Here is a 12,955-nt window from a genome sequence, read left to right as displayed (position 1 = left end):
TAAGGTTTTATCTCTAGATTGAAAGCTGGATGGACAAGCTGCGGCTTGTTAACCATTGTCGCCCCAGGGCCCAGCACTATCTCTAGCAGAGAGCAAGTTCCTGAAATAACATTAGTTAAAAGTAGGAATGAACTTCCTATTACTAGAGTTGTAGTTTGGAAGGGAAATGGGTGAGCAAAACAGCAATACTTTAAACCTCCAAAGTTAGAAATAAGGTGTGGATATAGAGCACAAAGGAGATTGCAAGTCAATGCCCTCAAGAGAAGCTTTGCAAAGTGCCTTTGTCCCCTGATTTCTAAAGTCATTGTTCCAGAAATGGACTGTACCCCAGGATGCCTCCTCCCCAGATGAGTTCTCAAGTACTACAGTAGAGGTTGAGCAGTAACTAAAATGGGGGAGAGAGAAAAAGAGAGAGAGTTGTCTCTATTAGAAGAGGGTGTAACTAGTACTCATCTAAATTCAAAGATGGAAATTCAAGCCCATATTGATTTTATCCTATGTTTTATATGAAGTTAGAAGGACCAGTAGATACATAAGATGCTTATTAATTTTCCAGTAGTATCTTAGGAGAGGGACTGGAGAGAGACACAGCGTAAATGTTAACAGTAGTTATCTCTGGCTGGTAGACTTGTTTTTCCTCTTTGTACATTTCTTCATGTCTGCGTATTCTATATTGTATATATCTGACTTCGATTTTCTTAGAAAAAACTGTAGAAATATATTATGCCTCTTCTAAATTTCTCACAAGCCCAGAATATCTTTTTTTAGGGCAAAATTAGTTGCAAACTAAAGGGATTATAAGGCTTCAAAAGGAATTATTTCTAGTAATTTCAGCAGTGGTGCAGTAATTGTGAAGAATCAATACACAGTAAATTTAATAAAATGAAAGTTGTTAGGAAAGCAAACAACATGCAAAACACCAACTGAGTTAATATTGATATTGATCTACAGCGTACAAGAAGGAAGATTCAAGGCCACAAGAAACCTTGCTACTTTTAATGGGAGAAAGACACACATTTTAGGAAATCTGCATGACAAGCTACCCAAGGGAAAATAACTAAATAGCTATTATTATAAATAGTCTCAGAGTGATACTAGTTTGAAACTAGATGAGAAATTTTTAAATTAAAACAGAATTTTTCCTTACTTGAAGTACCTATAAGGATACATCCATTATTCCAACACAACTAAGAACTAGAAATATGTATTTGATTTAGCTAGATCATGCTGCAGTAACGAACAGCCCTCAAAATCTCAATGGCTTACAACAAGTTTATTTCTCATTCATGTTACACGTGAGGGGCTGCAGGTCAGCTGTGGCTCTGCTCCATTTTTCTTCTCATTTTAAGACCCAGGCTGAAGGAATGGTCTTTATCTGGAGCTGACATTCTCGTGGCAGAGGAAAATATTACGTGAGTTAGTGGGAAACAACAATGGCTCTTAACATTTCTGCTAAGAACTGGCATATTGTAATCTCCCTTTTGTTTGTTTTTGGTTTTTGTGGGGTTTTGTTGTGTTGTTGTTGTTGTTGTTAAAGAGACATGGCTAAGCCTAGTGATAAGGCAGTGACTTATACTCCTTCCAAGGGATGCACTACATGGCAGTAGGCAGAAGTGTACAATCATTTTACAAGGAAGGGATCAGTGGATATCTGGGAATAATAATACAATCTCTCACAAAATGTATTCCCTTACTGAGCAATTACTATGATGGTGAGAACTGGAAAAATGCAGAGAAGATGAAAAACATCATTTGTATTCTTAGGAGCTCAGTGCAGAGCTACATAGAGTGCCTGCTGTGCGGCATATACTACACTAGATCCTCTACTTACTGTGTCCCATTTAAGCCTTTCAGTAACACTTTCAGGAATTATAGGTACTCATTTTTCTCATTTTATTTAAGAGAAAACTGGAGTTGGCTAACTCTTCCAAGGTCTCTCTGGTAGATTGTAAAAATGGCCACAATCTTCTCCCTGCATCAACACCTTGCAATGTCACTTGGCAGATCTTCCCATTAAGGAATGGAGACTATTTCTCCACTCTTAAATCAGCTTGGCTGGCCATGTGGCTGGCTTTGGCCAATGAGACATTAATACACGTGACAAGCTTGAAGAGTGCTTGCACACTGGGGCTTGTCCTTTTGCTGCTCTTGAATCACGTGCCATGAGAACAAGTCCAGGCTACCTTTCCAGATGAGCGACATGTGGTTCATTGCTCCTCTTGTCCCAACTAACAGCCTGCTAATCTAATGACCAGACAAGTGATTGAGGCCATCCTAAATCATCTAGCCACTAGACAAACCACCACCTGACAACAGCTGCATGAGACAGCCCAGTAGAGACCAGCTGAGATGGCCATCCAGCGAGCCTAAGAATCATTAGCTAAATAAATAGTTGTTTCAAGTCACCAAGTTTGGGGGTGGTTTGTTATGAAGCAAAAGCTAACTAAAACGCAGGAAGAGAGAACAGGAAAGGAGTTTGGGTACAAGTCTGTCTGTCTCCAAAGCCCCTGTTCTTTCTACTAAGCTATACTTCTTCTCTAGGGTGGAAGAGGGACCTTGAAAAGTCATGCATGCCATTCATTCATGCAACATGCTTGTAACAAATATTGATGAGTGACCAGCCTAGCTTATGTCAGGCACTTGACTATGTTTACCTTCACTGTATTGAACAAGGAGTAAATAGCCTCTGTCATTAAGAGCTTATAGTATCACGGCTAGAGGGAAAGCAACAACAAATAATACACAAAGAATTTATTATTTTTAATTGTGATAAGAGATATAAAGAACACCAACATAATTAGGTATCAACAGCAGAAATTTGTAGGATGGGAGAAAGAGACGGGGTTAGGGCAAGGGCTGTAGTTTATGTAGAGTTGCCAGCGAGCAGGGAAGGCCCCTCTAAGGAGGTTGTGCTTGTTAGGTTCCCCTGGAAGCAAATATAGAGATTGAGTTAGGAGTGCAAAAGCTTTATTGGAGAGTGATGCTTCTTAAGAAAAAGTGAGGGAGAAATATTGGGCAGGAGAACCATCAAGCAATAACCTGACCACAAGACTGCTAACCCAATAGGGCACTCTGGAGCAAAAATGGCCTGTTAGATAAATTCTACATGAGGTAAAAATGCCTTGTACCTCTGACTCTAACTGTGACCTCAGTCACTGGCTGAGGAATACCATGAGAAGAATGTGACCTCAGCCAAACACTGAAGCGGGGAGACCCTGAAGAAGCTAACGGCTGGACAATGTGGCTAACCACACAAGGGTTTATTTCTTGGTTCTCTATTCTATTCCATTGGTCTATATGTCTGTCTTTATGCCAGTACAATAGTGTTTTGATAACTATAGTTTTATATGTTTTGCAATCAGAAAATGTAAGATCTCCAACTTTTGTTCTTCTTTTACAAGTTGTTTTGGCTATTTGTGATCCTTTAAGATTCCTTACGAATTTTAGGATAGATTTTGCTATTTCTGCAAAAAAACAACGTTGGCATTTTGATAAGGATTGTGTTGGATCTATAGATTTCTTTGGATAATATTGACATTTTAACCACATTAAGTCTTCCAACCTATGAACACGGGATTTCTTTCCATTTATTTGTGTCTTCTTTAATTTCCTTCAACAACATTTTGTAAGTTTTATTGCTAAGTATTTTTGATGCTATTGTAAATGTAATTTTCTTAATTTCCTTTTCAAATTGTTCATTTTTAATGTATTCATATACAAGTGATTTTTGCACGTTGATTTTGTATCCACAACTTTTCTGAATTCATTTATTGGTTCTAATCATTTTTTTATAGAATATTTAGGGTTTTCTACATATAAGATCCTGTCATCTGTGAACAGAGATAATTTTAGTTCTTCCTTCTATTTGGAATGCCATGTTTCTTCTTTCTTGCCTAAATGCTCTGGCTTGGTCTTCCAGTACTACATTGAGTACAAGTGGCAGAAGCAGGGTATATGCAACAGAGCTGATTCTTGAGTGACACTCAAAGAAGCTGGAAGAGCATGTGGTCTGAATACAAAGTAGTAGAGGTTTGTTTTTTTTTTTTTTGGCCATGCCGTGTGGCTTGTGGGATCTTAGTTCCCCAACCAGGGACTGAACCCGGGCCCTCGGCAGTGAAAGTGCAGAGTCCTAACCACTGGACCACCAGGGAATTCCCACCAGCCAAACATTTTTTTTCTTTTTTGCGGTACGTGGGCCTCTCACTGTTGTGGCCTCTCCGGTTGCAGAGCACAGGCTCCGGACGCGCAGGCCCAGCGGCCATGGCTCACAGGCTCAGCCGCTCCGCGGCATGTGGGATCTTCTCTGGACCGGGGCACGAACCCGTGTCCCCTGCATCGTCAGGCGGACTCTCAACCACTGCGCCACCAGGGAAGCCCAGCCAAACATTTTTATAACAGCTTTATTGATATATAATTCACGTATTATACATTTTATCCATTTAAACAGTACAATTCAATAGTTTTTAGTATATTCAGAGTTGTGCTGTGCAACAATTTCAGAACACTTTCATGGCCCACAAAAGCAGTCACTACCCATTAGCAATAACTACCCATTTCCCTTCAACCTTCGCCAACCCTAGGTAACCAGTAGCCTATCTTCTGTCTCTATGAATCTCTCTTTTATGGATATTCCATATAAATGGGGTCATACAACAAGTGGCTTTTTGTGTCTAGCTTCTTGCACTTAGCATAACGCTTTCAAGGGTCATCCAGTGTTGTAACACAGCCTAACATTTTAATGATTGCTACAAACTGGTTTTATAATATTTTGTATTTTGTTAGTTAAATACACATAAAGGTTAACATTTGGGACAGTCAGATATCATTCTGTAATGGAAGTGTATCTAATGTAATGCTATGTAAAAAACCACCTTAAATCTTAGTGGCATAAAACCACAGCCATTTTACTATGTACATGGTTTTGTGGGTAAGGAATTTGCACAGGGCACAGCAGGGAATTTTTCTTGATTTATAATAACTAGGATGGCTCAAAAGGCTAGAGATTTGCTAGAATGGCTTCAAACAGAAGAAGCCATTATATGGCTTATATATGTGGAGAAGGTCTGGCTTCACAGGTGTGTGACCTATGCTGACTCAAAAATAAAAGGGTCCCGTACTCATTAAATCATGCCTGGTTTAATTCTTGGGTTGTCACCATCTTGAACTTCAGAACAATTTTTGAAAAAGGGCTCCACAGTTTCATTTAGCACTGGGTCCCTCAAAATATGTAGTCAGTCCCACAGTTCTCATTGTCAGCTGGGTTCTTCAGTTCTCTACGTCATGTCTGCTTGGGCTAAAATGTCAGAGATAGCTTCTTCACTCACATATTTGGTTGCCTGTGTTGGGATGACTGGGAAAGCTAGGGATGGCCAAGCATCTCTCTCCCTCTCTCTAAGTGGCCTCTTTTTGTTGCAGGGTAATCAGACTTTTCACATGGTACCCAGCATTCTCTACAGTGAGCAGTCTAAGAGCCTGGGGAAAAAAAAAATTCAAGGATCCTTACGCCCTCACGTGGGAAATCACAGAACATCATTTCTATTACATTCTATTGGTCAAGAAAGTCGCTAAGGCTAGCCCAGCTAAAAAGGAAGGGAAATTAAACTCCACATCCCAATGGAAGGAAGAGCAAAGAATTTAGCTAATACTATCTTTAATCTATCACTAGGTAATATCCACCTGATACATTCATTTTGTGGGGACAAAATTAGTGTGTGTTACAGAAGGAATGCAAAGAGATAGACCAATGGAATATTCAGTTTCCAACATTCAAAATAGAATCATGAAGTATGTCACCATGCTTTACATCATATTGTAAATCAGACCTTTACCTCTTCCTTAAGAATCTGAAAGACTAGGGCTAGTCCATAAATTGTAAAGAATGGAAGGTAGCAACCTTCTCTTTCTGTCCCTTGAGGATAGTTGTAACTAGAGAGGAAAGGAGTGAGTGAAGGTGGAGGAAGATTCTTTTGTCCTGCTCCAGTCTTGTCACACTTCCCCTTTGAGGCTTTGAGAGAAGATTGCCTTGAAGAGTCCCTTGAACCAAAGCATACTTGGTAATTGTAGATAGGGAGAAGGGGGTTTAGTCACCCTTGGTTCCTCTGTGCGGACACTTGAGATTTCTTGCCTGCCTGATCCCTGGGCACCACGTTGAGTCCACATGGATTCAAGAAAACTGTCTTCCAAAAATGTTACAATATGGCACAAACCACACACATCAACCTCATACATCTGGACATCTTCCATGGAAATAAAGAAGAGAAAGCTTACTGAGAGGTCAGTTGTTTAAGCTAAGACGGCCTGGGGCCTTCCCTAGCAGTCCAGTGGTTAGGGATCTGTGTTTCCACTTCAGGGGGCCTAGGTTCGATCCCTGGTCAGGGAACTAAGATCCCACACATGCTGTGGAGTGCAGCCAAAAAAAAAAAAAACACTAAGACAGCCTGAACGCGATTTAAAGAGACTGATTAAATTTATTAGACTGAACTGTTTTGAATTAAATTGAACATTTAATGAACTCTGCACAGACTCATACCCTAACTAGTAGCAAGGTTTGGGGAGAAAAATGGAAGAGAGAGAGGGGGAAAGGGAGGGAGGGAGGGAAGAAGGAAAAGAGAAAGAGGGAGGGAGGGAGGGAAAGAAAGTCATTATTTTTGCACGTCTGAGTTGCAGTATGAGTTATATTTGTGATTCTTCTGCAATACATACCATACCATACTACATAAGGGTGTGGGATAAGAACTAAGGACATCCAATCAGCACAGGGCTGTCTAGGGCAGGGCGGGGTGAAGGACTTGATCCAGCTACAGTGGGCTCTCTCTTCCAAATCAAGCTCCTGAGTAGGAGTTATGGGTGAAGGAAAGAGGAAAAAGCACTGCTTTAACTGTATCATTCCATCTTATGCCCTAACTGTATTAGATTTTTTTTTTTCAGAAAATAAAGGAGGGTCTACTTCATAATTCATTGCTAGGAATATTCTCAGCCTAAGTATAAATTGTGAAGTAAGATCAGATAACCTTCTGGTAAAAAGCTGATTCAATTATAATAAATAAATAGAAGAGGTATGGAAAATAAATTAAACAGGCTTTCATTAAAATAAGGATGTACTGGGACGTCCCTGGAAGTCCAGTGGTTAAGACTGTGCTTCCGATGCAGGGGGCGTGGGTTTGATCTCTCATCAGGGAATTAAGATCCCACATGCTGCGCAGTGTGGGAAAAAAAAAAAAATGATGTACTGAAGCTTGACAAAATAATCAGTTTGGGAACCCTCCAGACTGAGTGTGCAATATTTCCATGTGGATGGGCAGGAGGAGAAGGGTGCTCTCCTGGTAAAGTCCCGGAATTGGGCAGGGGAGGGGCCCCTGGGCCTGAGTGACCTACCCTTCAGCTGGCAATCTGGATAAACTAGGAGGAGATGTGGTGATAAAAAGCTCTGTCAGATTCTAATGTTGCAATAACTACTGGTATACCCTGTTCAACTGGTTGGGGGTCCCGCAGAAAGGAACTTTGGTGTGTGGATTCTCTAATTAGAATAAGTAACATCTATGTGGGTTGATTTATGTTTCTCTTGTAGGAGTCCTAAACATCATCAGCTCGGTGCCTTTTTCCTTTCATAACCATTGTATTTCACATAAATCAGCATAAAGATTTTGAGAGAAGTTGTTTTCTAGTTTGCTTAAATGATAATGAGAGAAGCTTTCGTTCAAGTATTCATTTATAGGGCACTCATGTGTTAATCACTGTTCTGAGTACACGGGGCAGTGAGATCAAAGACATTCTCCTTGACCTCAAAGCTCTCTGGCCCTATGCCTTTCTTTTTTCACTTCTTCATGGGAGGGTAAACCCAGGCCCATCCCAATCCTTCAAAGCAAGTTAGGACCAGGCTGTAACATATAACTAGACTTTATGGAAGGTTTCAGGATAGCAAAATGGAATTACAATGTAGTAAAGGAAAACTTTAAACTGTCTACTAAATGTGACTTCTGAATGTCAATGTCCTTACCTACCCACTCCTTTTAGCCCCAGACTTCCTACTATGTTTTAGGAGTAGCCTACTCTCCTTAACAGAGGAGATGCCTGTGACCGTGAACATCACTCCCCACCTCCCCACAGCTCAGGCTCCTTGAATCCTCTAAGGCCCAGTGAGAGGAGGAACCTGTCTCCCCCCTCAGCTCCAGCCTAAGGCTAGCTTTCTGGGAGACATCATCATCTACACAACTCCACCCACAAGGATGACAACTTCGGATATTGTTAAAAGAGCAGTTTAGCTCTGCGATGTCTTGAATCTCACCACTGCTGAATGGCATCTTGACTTTTCCTTTCTCAAGTCCACAGTGCATTATTCTTTTTTTTTTAACTCAGATTTGTTGAGATTTAATTACATATAGTAAAATTTACCCATTTAATGTACAGTTCTGAGTTTTAACAAACACATAGCCATGTTACCACCACCACAATCAGGACATAGAACAGTTGCTTCACCCAAAAAAATCCCTCGTGTCCTTTTGTGGTCAACCTCCTTATACCCTCAGCCCCAGGCAGATAGTGACCTGTTTTCTGTGTCCATAGTTTTACCTCCTTCAGAATGTCATACAAATGGATCCAAACAGCTGGTAGCTTTTTATATCTGATTTCTTTCACTTAGCATAATGCAATTGAGATTCATCCATGTTGTTAAGTGTATCAGAAGTTCACTCCTTACATTGCTGTCATTTTCCATTGTATGAATGTACTATAGTAGATATATCCATTCACCAGTTGAAGAACATTTGAGTTATTTCCAGTTTTTGATGATTATAAATAAAGCCTCTGTAACATTTGCATACAGGTGTTTGAATGAAGATAAGTTTTCATTTCTCTTGGGTAAATATCTAAGAATGGAACTGCTGAGTTGTGTGATAAGCATATGCTTAACATTATATGAAATAGTCAGTTGTTTGCCAAAGTGTTTGTGCCATTTTGCATTCTTACCAACAATGTATGAGAGTTCAAACTAGTCTGTATCCACAGTAGTACTGAGTAATACCAGTTTTTCTGTTGTTGTTGGTTTTTTTAATCTTATTCATTGTAATGGATGTGTACGGGTACCTCAGTGTAGTTTAAGTTTTTAATGACTCGAGTCTCTTCACGTGCTTATTTGCCACCCATATTTCTTTTTGGTGAAATATATTTTCAATTCTTTCCCCTATTTACTTATTAACTTGTTTGCTTTATTGCTGGGTTTTGAGGATTCCTTACATATTCTAGATCCAAGTCCTTTAGCAGAAATACGCTTTGCAAATATTTTCTCCCAGGCCTGAAGTTTGTCTCTTCATTTTCTTATTCTGTCTTAGCAGCTCAGCAGCTATAATAAAATGTTGTAGACTGGGTGGTTTAAACAACAGACAGTTATTTCTCACAGCTCTGCAGGCTGAGATGTCCAAAATCAAGATGCCAGCAGATTCAGCACCTGGTAAGAGCTCTCTTTCTGGCTTGCAGACTGCCACCTTCTGGCTGTTTCCGCACATGGTGGGGACAGAGAGATCAAGCTCTCTGGTCTCTTCTTATCAAGTCACTAATCCCATCATGAGGATCCCACCTTCATGATCTCATCTAAATCTAATTACCTCCTAAAGGCTCCATAATCAGATATATTGGGGGTTAGGCCTTCAATGTGTAAGTCTGTGGGGAGATACAATTCAGTCCATAGCAATGTCTCTCAGAGAGAGTAAATTTTAAATTTTGAGGAAGCCCAACTTAACAATTTTTCTTTTATGGATTATGCCTTTGGTGTCATATCTGAGAAGTTTATGCCTAACCCCAAATCACAAAGCTTTTCTCTTATATTTTCTTCTAGAAAATTTATACTTTCAGCTGTTTTTATGTAGGTCTACAATCCATTTTAATTGTTATACATGGTGCCAGGTATAGATCAAGGCTCTTTTTTTTTTTTAACATTTGTATGTCACATTGTTCTAGCGCCATTTGTTAAAAAAAAGACTATCTTTTCTCTTGAATTTCCTTTGAAAATTTTTCAAAAATCAATTAACCAAAAATCCATATGTCTATTTGTGGTTTCTCTCTTCTTTTCCATTGATTTATGTGTCTATGCTTTTACCCGTACTATGCTCTCCTGATTAGTGTGGCTTTATCCTAAGTCTGAAATCAGGTGGTATGAATCCTCCAAAAATTTTTAATTGTTTTGATTTTTCTAGCCCTTCGTATTTCCATACAAATTTTAGAATCAGTCTGTCAGTTTCTACTGGAAAAAAAAGGCCTTCTGGCATTATGGTTAGGATTTCATTGAGTTTATGCAAATCAATTTGAAGAAAATTGATAGCTTAACAATATGGAGTCTTCTGATTCATGATCACAGTATTTCTCCCCATTTCTTTAAATCTTCTTTAATTTCCCTCAGTAAGGTTTAATAGTTTTCAGTGTACAGGTCTTGAACCTCTTTTGCTAAATTTACCTTTTAGTATTTTACTTTAAAAAATTTTTTTAACATTTATTCATCATGGTCCGAGCACAGGTTGGAAAAGAATTTCCAGACACAAGGCAGAATGTAAGGAAGATATAGTTTATTCAAAAGAGTTGCTGCAAGAACAGTGGGCCGAATTCCTGGTAGCCAGGGAAAGTTGACCATGAGCATGGGTTTCTGGTCTGTTTTTATAGCCAGGGAACCTGTAAGTCATCTGCTGACTGGGCAGAGTATGTATACTTTCAGTGTGGGGAGCGTGAGAACAGGGCAAATATCTTTCCTTATATGGGATGGGAAAGGGACAGGGCATGCTGCCTGGGAGGGCTCTGGAACATTGCAATGGTCACATTCTGACAGTGATAGGAGTCCTGTAACTCTTTGTTCTGGCAATATTGGCCCTTCGAGTTTATCTTGTTCTTTGTCCTTGGAGCACACCACATTGTTGTCTAGTACATGTTGCTTAGTAGCATGACCATTTATTTTATTTACTTCTTGGCCACACCATACAGCATGTGGGATCTTAGTTCCCTGACCAGGGATCGAACCCACGCCCCCTGCATTGGAAGTGCAGAGTCTTAACCACTGGGCCACCATGAAGCCCCTTGTATTTTATATTTTCCATTTTTCATGGTAATTTTAGAATTTTCTGATTATTCATTGCTAGTGTATAGAAATATAATTGATTTTGTATATTGACCTTGAATCCTATGAACTTGCTAAACTCACTTATTCTGGTAGCTTTTTTTTGTGGATTCCTTAGGATTGTCTGTGAATAAGCTACTTCTTTTCCAGTTTAACTATCCTTTAGCGATTTTTCTTGATTTTCTAGTTTTAACTAGAACCTCCAGCAATATGATGACTAAAAGTGCTGAGAGTGGCTATCCTTGCTTCTCTCAAATCTTAGTCATTCACTGTTGTATTAGTTTGCTGGGGCCGCCATAACAGAGTACCACAGACTAGGTGGCCTAAACAACAGAAATGTATTTTCTCAAACTCTAGAGTCTAGAATTCTAAGATCAAGGTGTCAGTGGGGTTGGCTTTTTCTGAGGCCTCACTCATTGTCTTGCAGATGGCTGTCTTCTTCCTGTTTTCACATGGTCTTCTGTCTGTATCTGTGTCTGTGTCTTAATCTCCTGTTCTTTAAGGACACCAGTCATACTGGATTAGGAGTAATCCTAATGACCTCATTTTAACTTAATTACCTCTTTAAAGATCCTGTCTACAAATACAGTTATATTCTGAGGTATTGAGGGTCAGGATTTCAAAATGTGAATTTTGGGGGGACATGATTCAGCCCTAACAATCGTTAAATATGATGTTAGCTGTAGGTCTTTGTAGATACCTTACCTAAGGTTGTTAAAATTCCCTTTTATTTCTAGTTTGCTTTTTTTTAATCTTGAATGAGTACTGAATTTTATAAAATTATTTTCTACATCTATTAAAATGATAATATGTGTTTCCTTTCTCCCTCTTTTAGCATGGTGAATTACATAGATTGAGTTTTCAAATTTCAAGCCAGACTTGTATTTCTGGGAATAACCCCATTCAGTCGTGATGTATTATCCTTTTCATATGTTACCAATTTTTATTTGGGAAAATACCATGGAGTATTTTTGTGGTGCACACCACATTGAAGACTGTTGAGTTTCTGGGTGGAAAGAGAAATGCTATAAAAATGTTTAATCAGGGCTTCCCTGGTGGCGCAGTGCTTGAGAGTCCGCCTGCCGATTCAGGGGACATGGGTTCGTGCCCCGGTCCGGGAAGATCCCACATGCCGCGGAGCGGCTGGGCCCGTGAGCCGTGGCCGCTGAGCCTGTGCGCCCGGAGCCTGTGCTCCGCAACAGGAGAAGCCCCAACAGTGAGAGGCCCGCGTACCAAAAAAAAAGTGAATGGAAGCATGACTAGAAAGTAAGGTTGTTCTTCTTATAGTTTTTGTACCATTTGCCTTTTAAAAATTATGTGCACATTATTTTAGAAGTAAAACTTAATTTACATTAATTTTTTTAAAAAGTCTCCAACCAGAAACCAGTCATTTGTTTTGTTTGTTTTCATTACAACTCTGATTCAGTTGGGATTTTTTTGTTGGTGCATGGCATGCAAACAACTGGAACAGCGTCTATTTTTCCTCCTAAATAGGTAACTAATTCGTCCCAGCATAACTGACTAGTGCTTTTCTTCCCATGATTTGTTAATAGTTATTCATACCAGGATATTTCTATACTATTTGTCCTTGCTCCAGTACCACACTGATTTGAGCCATAGTGGAATGAGTTTACTGTGGTGAAGCTCATTTATTTAAAAAAAAAAAAAGATGTGCAAAGACACAGAGGTTTATAAAAGTAGATGGCTGGTTAAGTGCATGGAGGAATCTAAGAGTAGATAAATAATGCTGAAAGCGCAACAGTAAATAGCATTAGTTAAAGCCAAACTCTGGCCACAGAGCCTCTCGGGAGGAAACAACCTTCACAAGTTTGGACCCGTAGATGCGGGAGACACCAAGCA

This window comes from Delphinus delphis, chromosome 18, assembly GCF_949987515.2.
Source record: "Delphinus delphis chromosome 18, mDelDel1.2, whole genome shotgun sequence".
Taxonomy (NCBI): Eukaryota; Metazoa; Chordata; class Mammalia; order Artiodactyla; family Delphinidae; genus Delphinus; species Delphinus delphis.
The sequence above is the reverse complement of the archived record's forward strand: the minus strand, read 5'-3'. Positions refer to the sequence as shown.